This window comes from Neopelma chrysocephalum, unplaced genomic scaffold (assembly GCF_003984885.1).
Source record: "Neopelma chrysocephalum unplaced genomic scaffold, ASM398488v2 Primary Assembly neopelma1_180, whole genome shotgun sequence".
Taxonomy (NCBI): Eukaryota; Metazoa; Chordata; class Aves; order Passeriformes; family Pipridae; genus Neopelma; species Neopelma chrysocephalum.
In genome coordinates, this window is record NW_020897842.1 from 1,254,250 (window position 1) to 1,272,561 (window position 18,312).

The 18,312-nt window shown below is 48.8% G+C and overlaps 1 long non-coding RNA gene across 1 annotated transcript; it reads left to right on the plus strand.

Moving 5' to 3' along the window:
- Positions 1-16,009: 16,009 nt before the first annotated feature.
- On the plus strand, positions 16,010-17,318 carry LOC113976744. The gene is made up of 3 exons (XR_003537159.1): positions 16,010-16,103; positions 16,339-16,475; positions 17,206-17,318. It is a non-coding gene; the product is annotated as an uncharacterized LOC113976744 (long non-coding RNA).
- Positions 17,319-18,312: the final 994 nt, after the last annotated feature.

Genomic DNA, 18,312 nt, shown 5'->3' on the forward strand with positions numbered 1-18,312 from the left:
CTGCCATCCCTCCCACTGCCATCCATCCCACTGCCATCCCTCCCACTGCCATCCATCCCACTGCCATCCCTCCCACTGCCATCCCTCCCCCTGCCATCCCTCCCACTGCCATCCCTCCCACTGCCATCCCTCCCACTGCCATCCATCCCACGGCCATCCCTGAGCACAGGAACATTGCACGGGCTGAAATGTGGAAGCAATTACTTTAAGAGCCGTCTTTTGGGCAATTCCCAAAGAGACATCAGACCCTGTATTTATGAAGCCTATTGCATCGGGCCCTAATGAAGCAATTAAGCAAAGGGTCCTCTGTGTTTGATCTAAATGTGGTAATTTTTACAAAAACATCGCCGAGTGATAGATACCCATAACTCAGAGTCCTTAATTGTACTTAATTTGTTTGGAATACGAATGTGCATTTAATTAAGCCGGGGCTTTGCCCACATGTTTAAAGAAGGGCTGTCAAGGAAAATTAAGGCCCAGTTTGTTTTCAAAGTTACTGGTTTTTATCAGGCCAGGACAGCGATCTTCGAACAGAAGGTTACAGATAATTAGGCAGAGACCTCAAGCCAAAAAAAAAAAAAAAATAAAAAATCCAGAGACACTGTACAGCTGAGAAAGCAGGAAGGGAAACCCCTTGATGAAGAAACATAAGAATGGGCTGTTCACGTAGGAAAGTCATGCATGGCTGGGATTTGGTAAATGGGACCCGTTGGCTCCAATGTGGTTTGTGTTCTTGAACTCCAGCACTGGGGCCAGAGCCTGGCAGGGGCTGAGGGCAGAGGCAGCTGGTCCCAGGTCCAGGGGACACGGGGAGCCCGTGGCAGCACCATGGGATGGAGAGGACACAAAGCATTTTGGTCATTCAGTGGATTTCCAAACATGAAGACTGGCTGTGAGAGCTGGTTTTTAAACATCTCTCCCCCAAGCACAGAAATACAGGAGGTGCTCATCGTCCCCTTGGGAAGAACGTTAGTCTGGGCCATGGAAAGGGAGTTTATTCCTTGATGGGCAGAGCTTTGACTTGCTGATGCTGCTGTGAATTAGCACTGGGCGCTTTCTTCATGCAAAAAATGATTTTGATAGAAGTGGCACACAGGGAGGAGAGCACGGGGGGGGCAAAATGCTGAGCAGCTGTGGATTTAAATCCCTTTTTTTGTTCTTTAGTGAAAAACTAAAGAACGCAGTTAAAAATTAATAACGCTTCAGCACGTGAGGAAAAGGTGATTTTTGATATTGAAAAATTGGTTTCTCAGCACAGCAGCAAACAGAGTCCATGTGTAACCCCTGCTTTGGGGCTCCTCAGGAGTCACACACGGGCTGTCAGCTCCTCAACACGGGCGTTTTTAATGCCACGGGGAGACATTTGTGTCAGGAGATCCTTGTGGAGGAAAACAGTTGTTGTGGTTGAAGTTTGAGCAGGCACAGAGAGAGGGGCTTGTCCTCAGAAAGGGGGTACATCTGAAGCAGAGCTGAAAACTGAGCCCACACTCCCCACACTGAGGGAATGAAGGGGGAAAATCCTATTTTCTGGAGAGTTTTGATTGGCCACTGTGCTGATGACAAGGGCAGGGGCCTTTAATTATGGATCATGAAACGTGTGGAGAATCAGGGGATTCTGAAACAAAAACTGTAACTTCTTCACAGTATTATCTCCTGATTCTGGAGAATTAACCAATTCTCTGCCAAATGAAGCTGGTGGCTCACTGTGGGATGGTACCTGCCCTTCTCCTCTTGGGTGGCTCAGCTGAAAAGCTGGCAAAACACCCAGAACAGCTTCAGCCCTAATTTAGTATAAAATTAGTCGACTTAAAATAAACAGAATAAAATCAAATAAATCCTGTGGCATTAGAGTTCCCTTGGCTGGATCACCGTGTGCCTCACAAAGATTTATGGCACCTGTCACTGGAACAGAAGGAATGTCCAGCCCAGATGGAGCAGGGTCCTGCTGGCTCCTGACATTGCAGGCATGTGAGAGTCTGGAGATCCCAAAATAAGATGCTAAAGGGGAAAAATGCTGTGGGAGAGCAGGAGGGTGCTGAGGGGAGGCAAAACAAAGGCAGGGAGCTGGTGAACTGTGGCAATCCTGGGTGTCCTCAGCACCCCAAAGCCCTGGGGAGGAGGAAGAGGAGAAGGAGAAGGAGGAGGAGGAGGAGGAGGAGGAGGAGGAGGTCACTGGTGTTTGATGTATCTGCTCAGCACATTGAACCAGTTTGCAAAGGCAGGCCCAGCACACAATTCTCCCCGTGGTAAATGAGTGTGTCAGCTGCTTCACCCTCTTACGGGTGTTTAAAATTTTTGCAGCAATAACAGAGAATTTGAAAGGACATCAGAGGTGGATTTACGGGACTCCTGGGAAATCAACTGTTTCCTGTTTCAACAGCTTCTTCATCATAACTTGCTTTCTCAGTCTCTGAATGATGTTCTATTAATCTTGGTGTGCAGTGATTACTGCTAAATGCAGAGCTGGGCTGAACCTCAATTTGTGAAATAACCTTTTTTTGTCTCTCCAGCGAGTCCAACGTGGTAAACTTTGGGCAGAGGTCTACTGACCAAGTGGGTAATTGTGTTCCAATGCATCCTGTGAATAATGCAGATAAAAAACCTCCAGTGAATAATTCATTTTGCCTCCACTCATTTTGAATTAGCCTATTCATGTACGTATCCTTTCCAGCCTGCCTGTCTCCTGTGTGTGCATGGATTTACATAGCAATGTTGTAATTCACAGGTACTTAAATATCAAAGCAATGGAGCTGCTACTCCCTGCAAGTGTTCCTGACTATTCTGGGGGATTGCATATGTATAAGTAAGCATTATGTGCTGTATCATAAAATTCAGGGTTTGATTTGCAGATGAAACATGACACACTATTTGCTGCTGTGATGGCTATCTAGGATTAATATTAAAAAACTTGCAAATGAGGGCAGATCGTTTTGGCCTGGCTATAAATTAAAGAACAAGTATTTTGGGTTACTCGGTGCTCAGGTGCCAGTTTTCTGCGAGGATGTGTATTGCCAAAAATCAGATTACACTCACAACTCTCCTTTTACCTTGGCAGTGACTTCTGGATCCTCAGTCAAGCCAAGCCCGTGAGCAGGAGGAAGGACTTGCCTTTGGGGATGGTGTTCCCTGAGGAGTGTGGAGAGCCCTGGAAGTGCCTGAGCATCACTGATAACCTGCCTGCAGCTCAGGAGAGGGTGTGGAATCTCCTTCACCGGAGACATTGCAGAACAGTCTGGACACAATCCTGAGCCACGTGCTCTGGGGTGACCCTGCCTGGGCAGGGAGGTGGGACCTTCCAACCTGACCCACCCTGGGTTCTGTGAACATTTGCTGCAGGTTCATGTGAGCAGCAGAGGGAAGGAAGGAGCCTTTTCTCTGCTCGGGTTTGTCCGAGGAGTTCTGAGGAGCCCCAGGGTTTATGTGGACACCTCGAGTGCTCGTGGCTCTGCCCTGGCTCTGGAACAGGTACCACCCACATTTCAAACTGTTGGTGGGTGTGGGTGGACCCCTTGGTCAGGCTGCTCAATTCCTGGGGGACGAGGTACCCTGACAGCCGGTGGGACTGACTCAGTGGTCAGGGCTCCATGGAAATTCCTCAGGGAATCTGTTCCCAGTGCGTTCCCCTGCCTCAGACAGCCAACAAGTGGTGAGGATGCAGCTCCTAATGAGGGCTGGCAGGGCAGATGGTTTATCTGTGGCTGCCTGGGAGCTCCTGCTCTGCAGAGAGAGGCAGACACTCGTCGTGTCTCCTTGTCGGGGGCTTTTCTGTTTCCAGTCCATTACAGGTGACAGAGCCCATGAGGAGCCTGTCTGTCATCAGTGTCCCTGAGGGGAGAAACCTCATCCCTTCCTGTGCTCACACCACAACTGTCTGCTCATGCTTTTCAGGTCGTGCTGGGTGAGGAGAAACTCCCCTGGGAGCTGAATCCCAGCCCTGCCAAGCCCTGTCCCACACCCCCTGCCTTCACAGACAACAGCAGCTCCAGGACAAACCTCTTCCCAAGTGGGGATGTCGGTGCCAAAGATAAATCCCTGCTCATCATTTCCTAAACGGGTCCAGAGAATATTTGTGCTGTGAACATCCCTGACCCGCTGCTTGTGGGAGAACCAGCACAGCAAACATTGCTCTGGATCCACCACCCGGGAAAGAAAAAAGGAAGCAAACCCCTGACAGCTGTGGCCAGTCGTGAACTATTCTGTGCAGCCACATCTGGGGCACCTGCAGCTCCTTTAATGGGCAGAATCACCCCCCTAACCCAGCCCAGGTCGTCCTGCACGTGTGGTGGGAGCTGCTGCTCCCTGTGTGCAGCACAGACAGTGAAGGGCAGATCTGCCCAGGGTTTGTCTGCAGCCAGCAGGGACCTGCCAGGCCAGGCCAGGGGCATCTGAGGGCCAAAGTGACCTGTCTGTGACCACCAGAGACGCTGCAGCAGAGTGGGGGTGGATCATGGGGGTTTGCATCCCAAAGCATCCCTGTGAGCAGCTGGGACAGGGATAACACATCCCCATGTCACTGCTGCTGGAGCTGTGGGCTCTTCACTGCTCTGACCCCCTGTGCCTCTGCCAGACTCCCAGTGCTGCTCTCCAGTGCCCATTTCTGAGGAAGAAAGACCAGACAAACACATCTATCCATCTGTGTGTGTATCTGTATTTGTTTAAGTGTTCTCCCATATCACACTGGTGAGAGCTTCCCTTTCTCTGGCACCATAATACCCCCTTTTTCCCTTCTTGCAGCAGTTCTAACTCAGTTTATTACAGTTCTCTGTCTGATATTCCAGAAATTATTTTTCTAGGGTTAATCCCTAACCCCCAGCAATACCACTGGGAAAGCTGTATGGCAGGCTTGAAATAGTTCCTACTTGGAGCAAGCAGCCTTTTCAAGTCTTTATTTATAATTCACGGATTGGAGAAACTGGAGCAACAATTTTGGGGTATAATGCATTACCCTGCTGTAGTTTTGTCTGACAGACCTGTGCTAATTACCCTGTGTGGGTTTGATAGAGAGCCAAGAATGGGTTGTAGAAAAATGTGTATCACTAAAACTCAGGTCCCCGAAGTCAGAAGTAAAACAAACAGTGAGAGATCATTATCTGAAGCAGACCCTTGCTAGCTGGGTACAGAAAAAAGGCATTCCCATGTTTTGTGTTTCTTTTTTTTTTTCCCCTTTAGATCCAAGCAGTATTTCTGTCTGTCTTTGGGAATACCTTGATTTTGTGCAGTCAGGGCAGACAGTGCAGTTATTCTCCTCCTCCTTGGAAGGCTCTGCTGTGGACTCTGTGTGGCCTTCAGTGAGTCACTTAACCTTCCTTTGCATCAGTTTACTCATTTGTAAAAGGAGTATTATAATAATAGACACCCCTGGGGGCTCTTCCAGATTTAAATAATTAATGTGGCTAAAGCAGTTTGTGAGCCTAGATTATAGGTGCTAAATAAAGGCAGTATATTAATATTTTTTCCTCATAGAAAGAGCAGAGCAGCAGCGTGGTAAGTGTTGGGTTTGAAGGTGGGAGTTAATGTGAGCACCAGAGCATGTTTTCATTTCTATGGTCCCAATTCAGCAGAGCTCTTAAACCCGTTTTTAATTTTAAAATGCCCATTTTTCCCCCCAGTGTGCCAAGCTGTAAGAGCAGGTATGGAAGGGGAGGGTCAGCTGTGCACGTGGGTGTCTCTGGGTTTGTCCTCCTGCATTTGTGACCTCAGCAGGCCCATCCTTGCCACAGGAAAACAACACCCAGGATGCCTCACCCGCCCTGCAAAATTCATCCAGGATGCAAATCAATAAATGTAACGGGAGAGAAACTACAAGCTGTGCATTTCCAGGGAGGAGGAGGGTTTGTGGGATGGATGGAGGCTGCTGAGCATGACCTAATGCCTCAGGAAAAAAACAGCAGCCCCAGACCTCAGCGTCCAACCAGTCTGAATATTGAACCAGAGGTCCTTGAGTAATTGTCCTTTCTTCACTCCGGGGGTGAAAAGGGTACATTAGACATTCACCAGCAGCAAATGGCACCTGACATCTCTTTAAGTGAAAGTCAGCTTGGAATTTTTTTTAATGGCCAAGCATAAATCTTTTAAATTATAAATCAATAAATAGTTAATTCAATAATAGGAATCTTTTAAATATTTAATGAGTCATATGCAGAATGGCTCTATAACTGGATGTTGATGGAACTGTGTCAAAGGAATTTGAATCAAACTTTTCTAAACTCCCCATATTAAAATAGTTATTGATTCAAACATAACCTATGAGGACTGTGGCAAAAGCAAGGGGGGGCTGGAGGGCCTTGGCATACATTTTCTCATCCAAGAAAACCTGAAACCAGCAGCTCATTTTTAATGATGGATTCTGGAGCTGTTCAGGTTGTGTTAATGCTCCCACCACAAAAATGAGTGAGACCCTGCACAGACAAGATTCTGTGTGTGCATATTCATTGAAATTCTGCTTTAATGGCAGCTGTGCTCTTAAATAAAAGCTGTGGCAGTTGCCTCTTATTAAAAGGCTCTGTAACCAGCAGGGTTATCCAGACAGGGATATCCTGAACTATCTCCAATGGAAAGTGCCCAGAAGTTTATATTTATTTATCAGAGTTTTCAGGTGAAGGACAGTGGGAGTTGTATCTATGGACACTGGAGCTGAATTTGCTCCTTTCTCATTTTCTCTGAGCAGATCTGTGGTCTGTGTTCACTTTCTAACTACGTGCTGCTGTAACTCAACACCCTCCTTAATCACCCCAAACTGGAGGCATTTTGTGCTGAATCCACAGCCCATGGTCAGTGCTCTGTTATTCCATGGCAGAGGTGGCATCTTCACACCTGGTACAGCCTGACCTTCACTTCCCAAATCACCATCTGGTTCATCTCTTTCCAGGTGAAATGGTGGCAGGATGGTGCTGAGAACAGGCCGTGGGAGTTGCTCCTGTGGGGAAATCCAGACAGGTAAGGAAGGCACAGAGGGAGGGAGGAAGGAAGGAAGGAAGGAAGGAAGGGATTGTCTGCAGATTTGCTGAGATTGGTTTTGCAGTGTTGCTGAAGGACAGGTAAGTTTGCTCTGGGGATATTTAATGGGCACTCAGTGCTGTGTGTTCCAGAAACAGGAATGGTATTTGAGGGGGGGAAAAAGGCTTTAATCATAGGATGGTTGAGGTTGGAAAAGACCTTTAAGATCATCAAGTCCAACCATCGGGTTTGGACCTTAATGCAAGGCTTGTTCACCATTTCAGGAGCTTCCTGCCCTGAAACCACTCAGCAAAAATAATTGGGGTGTCTACACTCCTTCACCCAAGGCAGCAGTGAAGGCATTTGATGTTGCCTCCTGAACTAATGAAACGTGGTGTCAGGAACTCCTCATGGTGACACCTTGTTGTACCCGTTACACAGATGGTTTAAACTGGTTTGTGCTCTGAGGAGGCAAAGCCTGATCTCTCAGAATTGGTCTCACTGCCCTTGAGGGGCAGCCAGGACCAGCCAAAACCCAGGTCCAGGATTACCTGAAGCAGGACCTGCTGTTTTTTCTTCCTGTGCATCTGTAATCAGTCGTAGTTGGTTCAATATTTGCAGCAGATTAGAGTTTCATTTGTATTCTGCACACCTCTGCTCTCTCCTCTGTGTGTGTGTGTATATATATATATATATCTCCAGAAAAGCTGCCTGCATATCCTTGTTGGCTTTTTTTTTTCCCCCAGGATGACAGATACTGTAACAATGGCAGTAGATTAATATCTCCTTAATCAGCCAAATGAACATGACATACAAGGGTGACAGCTCAATTTGCTGCTAACAGATTGTGCCTATCACAGCCCTTCCATTCCAACTGATGGTTATTTCTGGAAGAGATCATAGGCTTCTGGGAGGACTCCACGAGCTCTGAGGCTCCCATTAAATACATCAAGCACCACATGGGTGTTACTCACCCTCCTGTCAGGACATTCCTGCCTGGGGAATGAAATGAGCCTTGACACGAGCAGAGGAGGGACACCGAGCTGGGGAGGTGGCTCGGGGTGTTATTGGCTGCAGGGCCCTCTAGTTCTTGGCATTTTTTTGTTTGCTCCTGGCCTGGTCCCTGTTGAAATGTGGCCCAGACTCCCGGACTGTGTCCTGGGGAGGTGCACAGAGAAATGTCCTGGGGAGGAAGCAGCGATTTGGGGAGAAGGGACAGGTTAAATCTGAGCCCCACAACTGGCTGTGCTCAGGGTTTGTTTGCAGGTGGGATTTCAGGAGGATCTGGTTTCTGATTCTGAAATCCAACCCATGGGGTTGAATCCAAATCTTTGTTTTCCTGCTTCCTGTGGTGTTTCAAAGGAAGTGACCCCAGGGACTGTGCAAGCCCCGTGCACGGACAGGGGTCCCTCCAGACCTCCCAGCAGACTCACTCCAGCACGTTCTGCTCCTCCCAGGGAGTGGTTTTCCTCAGCTCCCAGCAGTTTGCTTCACTGCAGACAACAGACATGTTTATTTTTGAAAGATAAAATACAAGTAGTTTGAGTGGAAAAGATTTCCAAGGCAAATTTGTCAATATATTACTGAAACAATGGCATTAAGATACATCTATATGATTGTAATTATGAAGCTCAGCCCTTCCCAAGGAGGGCTCTGTCATTCCCTGCACTTGCCACAATTTCTGTCATACAAATGTGTTCATTATTTTTATCATTTTTTTCCCTTCTTATTACAGGTTTTGCCATAAGAATAACTCATCAAGGTTTTACGACTAATAAATTCTCTAAATTACAGTCCAAGGATGCATTACTTTAATTTTTTCCTCCATATTCTGTTTTTAATTGCCATGTTATTTCCCACTTGAGTTTTTTAATGACTCGTTAGGCTTAAGGGGAAAGAACAGAATTGAGTCCCACAAAGATCTTGCATCAAGTTTTGGACACCTCAGAAGGGAAGTCTTACATTAAGGGAGGAAAAAAACGTGACTTGTGTGTCTCGAGAGGAGACTTCAAATTTGAAGTGTTGAGGATATTCAAAAAAAGCAAAAACCCTTAGGAAAGGCCCAGAGCAAGTATTGTTCATTAATTATTTGAGCAATTATTTCTAATGAGGAATGCAGTTGAGGTGTCCGTGGTTTTTGCAAGGTATAGATACTTGTATGACTTTTAATGTGTAAATAGATCTCCCGGGAACACTGCAGAGTTCTGAAGACTAAATTTAGATGTGTCCTTAAAAACTGCACGAAACCAGGACTGGGAGGGAATAAAAGGTGACATTTTTGGTTACGGATTCTTTCTGTGGGCTTTGTGCTTTGCTGTGTGGAGCTGCCTGGGGGCAGACAGGCACCTGCTGCTCTCCCCTCTGGAATAACAGGGAACACTGAACCCTGTGTTCAGTGCCAGGAACGGGCTCCAAGAGACCTGCCACGGTCCCTGTGACACCAAACTGTGTCCATAAAAATGCCTTTTCAGGTGCAGCTGCAGGAGGGGTTTCCCACCAGCCAAGGGTCCTGCTCATCCCAGGGAGTGACAGCTCATCCCAGGATCCCAGGGGATGTGGCTGAGTGGTGCTGGAGGAGCAGCCTGGTTCAGGTGGAAGGCAATGAATAACCAAAACCGAGGAAAAACACAAATATAGTGCAGAATGTATTTCAGAACATATCATAGATATTTAAGAAAGTGGGAAATCTGCTTAATATTATTAATAGACGTTATTTGTTTTCTGATTGCAGCAGGGACTTGGCCGTGCTGGGCCCTCTGTAAGGACACTGAGTTTGTCCCTTCTTGGGACATGTCACCACACGGGATGGAAGAGCTGGAAGAGCTGGAAGAGCTCAGCTGCTGCATCTCCAGGTTCTGTCACTGCCGGGGGCTCAAACATTTTAGGAAGACCTGAAGAGCGAGTTAAAGCCCGTTGACTACACGGTAGAAAATCAGGAGTTGAGTCTGTGAGTACCCTCCGAGCCGCTCTAGAGGGAGGCAGAGAGCCACTGCTCCGGGAACATTCCCTGCTTTACGAGCGGCACAATCAGCAGCAACAAAAAAAGTGCTCTTTGTCAGGCGTGTTTCAGGTGGCAGCGCAGGTCCCGCCGGTGGCAAAGTCCTTAAATATTCCCCTCCATCACCGGCTCAGCAGGATTTGGCTCTTGCAGGAGCCGTTCAGCACTTCCCCTGCAATTGCAGCCCCACGATTGCAGGGCAGAACCAGAGGGTGCTTCGGGAAAACCGGCTGGGAATTGGGGTCTGGCTAATCAGGGCTGGAAGTCAGAGCAAAAAGTAGTGCCAGTCCTCCCATCTGGGCTCCCGGGGTAATTATTCCTCACGTGTGAGTATTATTTAACTGCACTCCTCGATATTTCTCCTCCCTGTGCTGACCAGGGGCAGTTTGCTGTGAAAGTCTTCCCCCACAGATTTGGTGATTCCACCGGATCCTTTCACCCACAAAATCACAAATTTGGGAAATTTCACCCTTACCCGATGTGAGAGAAAATCCATCCTCACTGCAGCTGATGAGCTTCAGCCCAGGTTTTTCAGAAAATCTTCTTCTAAAACATTTTTGCTTGTGGGTTTGGTTTTTTTTTTCCCAAACCCTAAACTGGGACAACAATATAGGCACTAAATAGACTTTATTTAGCATCCAGATTTTTGATGTATCTGTGTTCCTGCTGAGGCCTGTGCATTATTGCAAATTAGACTCATCCAGGACACTGACAACTGTGATGTGGCCATTCCCTACATCCTGTGCCTTGGGAATGGGTGGAACTGGCCTGGCTCTCCTGCTCCTCAGGCTGATTTGAGCCTCACAAAGTCCTGTGTGTGAAGACCTGAAATGCAGTTCACCACAGCACACATAGTGTAGAAATCTGCAACTTGTTAGCCAGGAAAATTCCATCCTGGGGAGCTGTGGATCACACAAAAGGGTTTGCAGAAGCACTGCCCCAAAATGATCCCACTGCAGTCCCAGTTAAAGGCCCAAAACATCTGCATGTGGGTTTGCAGGCCATGGTTTCTCTCTGGTAACTCAAGTCCTAAGGTGCATTAACTGTTTAAAACCAATTTCGTTGCAGTTAAAATTGAATATGACTGTTAGTCTAGAAAATATGGCCTATTTCCTTTTACTAGTTAGCTTTTAAAGGTGTTTTACAATTCAAATGAGCCATGCAATTAAAGGTGACATTGCCAAAACTGGACAGACTAAAATTAGACATTCCTGCTGTGTGTTAGAGCTTGGCCCACATTTAGATCATGCTGTCTTTGGGCTGTACCTGTCTGCTCCAATCTTATGAGTCAACAGGACACTGAAACGTTCCAGAATCCCGTTGTGTTTTTCTATTCTTTCTGTCTTCCAGGATTACCTGATCCTTCACTCCCTTTGCAGCGTTCAGTGCTCCAGGCACACTCACACGCACTTGTGCACACACACAGCAGGATTTGAGGAGGTTTTTTTTGCCCTGAGAACTGGGAGGCACTCGGTGGTTGTTGCACTTATTGGCTTGGCCACCCCCAGCCCTTCATTAGAAACGAGCCCTGCCTTAAATCCCTGAGCTCCCCATCCCAGAGCAGCAGCAGTGGGAGGGTCTGTCTGTGCTTCTCCCTGATAAACCAGGGCTGGGGGGAGCCTGGGCTGCCCTCTCTGACTCCTGCTTTGATCTGGAGTAGCCCGGGTGTAACACTTGAGTTACAAGGCTGTTGAGAGAAGGGTCCCCCTCCAGCCAGGGCTGGGAGCTGGAGGAGCACACGGGAGGTCACTGACATCCTGCCTCCTAAATACCCCTGTGCACCAATTAATGTGTAATTATGCTGTCCCTGGGTAATCAGTTAACATTTAACGCCGGGCAGGATCCTGCCACGGTTTGGGAACAACAACGTGCCAGTGAGGAGACTCCCGAGCTCCCCAGTCAATACCTCGAGGGAAATTAGAAAGTCAGAAGTGAGGAGAATGTCCCAGAAAACGCCTGTTGTGCTTTGAACACAGGATGTGGCCACGAGGAAAATCCTCCATCGTTTCAAGCTCGGCTCCGTGGATTTAATAATGGCATTCCTTGGAATCAGTGAGGTTGGTCGTGTCCTCTCCCATCCCACTGTAAGGCTGGGGACCTTGGGTGACTTGTCTCGTATCAGTGCATCTGAACTGCCTGGAATGATGGTGTTGTTCCCTGTTATCAGGAAATAACTTCTTGCTGGGAGAGGGGGCAAGGCTTTGGCGTTGCAGTTGTGCACTGTGTGTGCAGGGATGTGTGCACGTCTCAGAGGCAGGGACAGAAAGGATTTGCAGATTCTGGGGGGGGGGGGGGGGATGGTGCAAAACTCCCAGATTAAAATAACAGAAAGTGTATTTTAAGTTCCCTGGTGCAGCTCCCGGGCAAGACATGACTGTATTCCACAAGACACAACTATGTGTTTGTGCAGCACGTTTCAGGTGCTTTACAATGTGCTGGTAAACTTCTATGTTATAAAATAGCACATGAATATGCTAAACCCTCCTGCACTGCCCTTCCCTGGGTGCTGTTGCAGCCTGGGCCTGGGAACAAGCTCCCAACCACCTGATCCAGGAGCAAGGACCGTTCTCTGAAACACCAGGTGCTTTTTACAAGAGCAGATCCAGCTCTTTCCATGTCCCTTGGAAGCCCAGCCAGTCCTTGGGGCCAGTGCTGTGACTGCAGCCCAGGCTGGTAGCTCTGCCTGCTGAGTGACCTGTGTGAGCACAGCTCCTGGGCCCACTCCAGCTCCTGATGGAGCTGATGGAAAGGTGCCTGGACCTCCTGGCAGGGCTGGAGAGGGATCAGTGGCCAGGAGAGCTGGGGAAGCACCACGGAGGCAGAGCCCACTCACTCCCATGGGTGGTCTCCTCAGGTCAGGACTCAGGGAAGGCTCCCTGGCTGTGCCTGCTGGGTGGACAACATCTCTGCCATGGCGTGGTGGCACCCTGCCCACCTCCTGAGAGTGCTGGGGGGTTGTTCAGGGCACTTGGAAAGTTTAATCCACTCTCTGATACCACAGGGAGATCCAGCCAGCCAGGGATTTTCTGCACAGGTGATTCCTGGAGTGAATGAGGGGTTTGTGGAGAGTGAAATTGTAAAAACAACAGGAACTGGGGGTGCATGAAGATAATTTAACACTGGGATTGCTTCCTGAGGGACATGGGGAGCTCTGCACCTCCAGCAGCCACACCAGCGGGATTGGAGCTTCCCTGCACCCTCAGGTGAGGAGCCAAAAGTTCCCTCAGCGTCTCACCCCCACCTCTGCCACTGCCCTAGCAGGTACAAATGTGTTCCCTGGCTCAGGGACACGTAAATCCCCACTGTCAGGGAACAAAGTAGTTTTTAAACTTTAACGAGCGGAGTAATGGAAATGAAATACAAAGGGAATGAAAAAAAAAATTGAGTTAAAATGTCTTTTTATTTTGGCATTCTGCAGCAAAAAGTGTGTGCACTAAATAATAAATAAGCCATGCAATGTTTTTACAGCTTCTTTCGTATGCGTGAATATTTAAAACATGCAAAAATGTGGAATAGGCATTTGCTGGGGACAAAAGAAGAGAACTGATTTTATGTACAGAGAGCAAGATGGGAAAACCAGAGAGATGCATGTTTAATGGATTGCTGCTCACAGAAGGCAGATATTTCCAAGTGTGAACATATTTGTAGACAAACCAATCTGACAAGTCTGCTGGGGGATGATGTATTACAGCAGAATTGGCCTGGGAAGCAGGATTGTGTTGTGTGGGTGCTGCTGGTGTAAACAGTGCCTGGGGGGCTGGCAGCCAAACCCTGGAGCCTTCCAGCTCCCACGGGGCTGCACGGACCTGGGGGGGACCTGGCAGCTCCTGGGTGAGTTCAACAGCAGAGCACACACAGCTCCTTTCCGTGCCTTTGTTGGATTTATCCATGTTTTTTATGTTCAGGAGCTGGACTCTGGTGATCCAGGAGAAGAGGAGACTGAGCAGAGACTTCACAGCTTCTCTGTCTGCAGCTTCCTCCCCAGGGGCAGCTCCGAGCTCTGCTCTGTGTGAGCAGGGACAGGACCCAGGGAAGGGCTGGAGCTGTGTCAGGGCAGGCTCAGGTTGGATCTCAGGAAAAGGTTCTTCCCCCAGAGGCTGGTTGGGCACTGCCCAGGCTCCCCAGGGCAGTGGGCACAGCCCCAAGGCTGCCAGAGCTCCAGGAGGGTTTGGATAACGCTCTGAAGGACAGGGGGGGATTGTTGGGGTGTCTGTGCAGGGCCAGGGGTGGGACTGGATGGTCCTTGTGGGTCCCTTCCAGCTCAGGGTATTCCATGATTCTGTATTTGAAGCCAGAAGGGACCAATAACTGTGACCAGTTTAGGAACTGGTGCTTAGAGGGAGGGAGGGAGGGAGGGCAGGAGAGAGGTCAAGGGGCAGCACTTTCTGCCTGATATGGACCAGAAAGGCAGAGGGTTTCCTTCAGAAACAACAGGGATCACAACAGGGATCACAACAGGGATCACAACAGTTCTGTGTGGAGCAGAACTGCACTTGGCAGGGTCAGAGAGCCCTGGACAGGCAGAGTCCTGTGTCAGGGAGTGCAAAGGCAGCCCTGGACGGTCTCCTGGTGCTCTTTGAGGTCTGGGTTCAGCTTCTGCCTCAGCCACCTGCTCCTGCCTGGGGCTCCCCACGGGCTCCCCATCCCTGGCAGAGGGCAAGGCCAGGCTTGGAGCAACCCGGGCTGGTGGGAGGTGCCCCTGTCCACGGCAGGGGGGTGGAACAAGGTGGTTTTTAAGTTCCCTTCCAACCCCAACCGTTCTGTGACTCTGTGATCCTGTGGTGCCTGCACTGACCTTCCCAGGAGGAAGGAGTGACGGGCTGGGGAAGCGAGTGTGAGTTTGTCAGGGACTTTCTCCATGGAATCTTGGCTCATTCCTTTGTGCTGGGAAGTAGCTGAAAGCAGAGAAAGAGCAGCCTGTTGCCCTGACTGGCAGGGGCTCACTGCTCACTGCTCCTTGGCTTATGGTTTAATGCTTCTTTAACTGGATTTTTTTTTTCCTCATGACTTTTGATTTCTTTCTGCCAACTTTATATTTTAACGCATGTTTTTATGGAAATATTTATAGTGCACATGTTGCATATAAAACACTATCATAAAGCCTTTTTGCTTCGGTCCTGTTGAAATAAATGATGTTATTATTATAATAATTTCATAGAGTTATATCTGTTCTGTAATGAGAAAGACCTGTGGCTGCTTGAACCATCAACCCAGGCAGTTTTTACAGCTTTCTGTAGCTACAGTGACCTCATGGAGCTGCTGAAGCTTTTAAAATACTCCATTTCCCAGCAGAAGTGGGCACACAAAGCAGAAGTGCTGCCCTGCGTCTGTCTGACCAAGAAATCAGTATGGACTTAATGCTGCCCACAATGTTAATGTTGTATTTTGTGGTATTTGTTACTGCACCACCAAAAATCCTGCTGTCTCCCTCCCAAATGAGGTGCCAGGGAAGCTGCCCCGGTGAGATGGATGGATGTGTTCACCTGATAATGATGGATGGACCTCTGGACTTGTAAAGGACTTTTTCCTCTGCTGAAAATGAGCCCAGGCCTGAAATTACAGAGACTTCTTGTCCCCCTTCAGCTCAGCAGACACTGAGTGGTGTTTCTCAAGAAGGACAGATGTTGGAAGGCTGACACATGTGCCTGGGGAGCCACTATAAAAAGAACAGGACTAAATATGTGAACATCTACTTGTATAAGTTTATATAGATGTGTGTGCCTGTGCGTGCACACTCCCAAGCTTTAATGATAAATCTGCAAAGGGCTAAAGCAAACAACTGCAAAGCACTGTGGATTTACAGGAGATTTTAAAAATTAATACTCAAACACGAAAATGCTTTATACAAGAAAGAAACCTTTTAGTAACTTCTCCATCCTAGGAAAAAAAAAAAGTATAATTAATAATTCAAGTCTGTGCCAAGGAAAGTGATTTGCTGAACAAGTGTAAAACAAATCTGGGGGTGAACTAGTCCAGATCACCCAAATTAACAGCCTGGATCAGGAATGAGAGTAAAGCAGGGAGGCCTCTGTAATATTGTCATTAGTGGTGTTCTTTGTTATCACTGATCTTTTTTAGCATCACTGTGCCACAGAACCCTGGGGATGTTGCTGGTGTGAGAGATCCTTCAGGAACCCAGCAGAGGAGAGTTTCAGCTGCTTCCAGTCTGGTAAGTGAGGAGCTGGGGCAGGAGGAGGCATCACAGCTGGGCTGGCAGCTCTGCCCTGCTGGGATGTGGTCAGACAGGGAAGGTCCAGCAGCAGGTTCACATCAACTTCCAGTTAGAAGTAGTAAAACACTGAGGGAAAGGCACCTGAACAGCCCTGGAGTTCAGCAGCCTTTGGGACTCTGTAACTGTCCATGTCATCCTGCAGAATTACCATAAGATTGTTTTATCTTTGCAGAGACCACAGGCAGGTGACCCTGGAGAAGGTGCTGGTGTTCTCTTATTCTCAGTTTTGCAGCCTGAAATACTTCCCTCAGTTCCTGCTGCTGCCTCCCTCTGCACAGTCAAGTGTGAGCTGAAGTCCCATGAAAAGTGGTGAGATCAGATCCTGTGCCAGGAATGCTTTGCTGGTTAGAGCTGGTTTGTCTGTAGAACTGGACCCAAATTTGTTCTCTTCAGAAACAAATGCCCCAGTTATCCCAGAATAACCCCAAGACATAGGCCAGTAGTGAGTCTCTAATACAGGGTGCAGAAAATAGTGTGGATTCTAAAAACATTTCAGACTCAGTCGGTGTCATTTTGGAAGCAGCTGCACCTGCAGAAGCACCTGCTGTGTCCTGTTTGCCAGAGCTTCAAACCAGGAGTTGGGTTCAAGGGCTGAGGCAAAGCTGAGACCGACACTTGAAAGCAGGGAGGGCAGGAGGTCACTGCAGCAGGGCAAGGTCATCTGGGAAAGGCTCCAAGGGGACGTGGTGGGAGAGTTCCAGAGGGAGCAAAGAGGAGGCACAGAGGATGGAACCCCAGTGAAAGTGTTTAGGGGATGAATAGATGGGTGGATGGATGGGTGGATGGGTGGATGGATGGATGGGTGGATGGGTGGGTGGATGGATAGATGGGTGGGTGGATGGGGGGATGGATGGATGGATGGATGGATGGGTGGATGGATGGATGGATGGGTGGATGGAGAAAAAGCTGGAACTATTTTGATTCAGTCTGAGCCTCCACGTAAATTGTTTTACATATTCACTGTATTGACCCCTGTCTACTCTCTAATTTTCCTAAGTTTCACACCCTGAGCATTTATTATTGCTCCTGTTATGCTCAGGTATAGGAATTGCTGGGAGTCTACTTCCCCTTTTTTGGAGGAGATCAGTCCATGTGCTCCATCCTCTGGAGCTCCCTTCTCTCCTGGCTGAGGGTGACCCAGAGCTGGGTGAAGCCACCTCAGGTGAGGAATTTTGTCTCTGGCAAAGGCAGCTCCAGGTTGCCCGTGGTTCTCTGGAATTGCTGTCCCTCTGTGGTGCCTGTTGAAGGCCCATTCTTGATTCCATCACCTTCTTTCTGACCCTTGGGATGGAGCTGCTCACGGGTGGGGTGAGGAGGAATTCCAGGCAGAAAGCAGCAGTGTTTTCTGCCTTGTCAGTGAGCCTCAGGCACAGCTCCACTCGCTGCCCTGGGAGCAGCCCTGGCAGGGCTGTGTGGTCCCTTTGGAAGCCCGATCCTGTTCCTGATTCCTGCGAGGCCTCGGCACAGACCGAGCCCTTTCTCTGCCATAAAAGAGCTGGGTTTGCATACTGTGCTCTGGAATGAGCCCCTCGGAGGAACAGGCTCCATAAAGTTTTTATAACCCATATTTTATAAGGTACAGTGGTCGAAAGGAGATTTTTCGTGTGTGTGTGTGTGTGCATGTGAGCCAGGCCCATGCACAGGTCACTCAGCCTGGCAGGGCAGGCTGGATAAACTGACCCCAAAGGTGTGGATGAGAGGAAATCCCTGGGGAATGGAACAGTGCTGGTTAGAGAGACAGCAGGAGTGTCCAAGGCCAGGCTGGACAGGGCTTGGAGCAGCCTGGGCTAGTGGAAGGTGTCCCTGCCCGTGGTGGGGTTGGAACAAGAGGATCTTTAAGATCCCATCCAACCAATCCAAACCATTCCATGATCCCATGAAATGCCTTCTGGTGACCACTTGAAAAAACCCCTGTTGGCAGCCTGGGCTTGGTGCAGGTGAGGTAACCCCGAGCCAGGCTCTGGGAAATTGTGACATTTCAAACACAGCCGTTTTAAAGCGGGTTTGGAATTTGCATTTTAAGGAGCCACATGTTCAGCCTCAAAGGCTGGAAGGGTCTTCATCCTCCTCAACCCCTTCTGCTGCAGAGGTGACCACAAGCCTGATGTGTCCCATGGCCCAGCAGCTCCAGGCAGAGCCCTTGGCC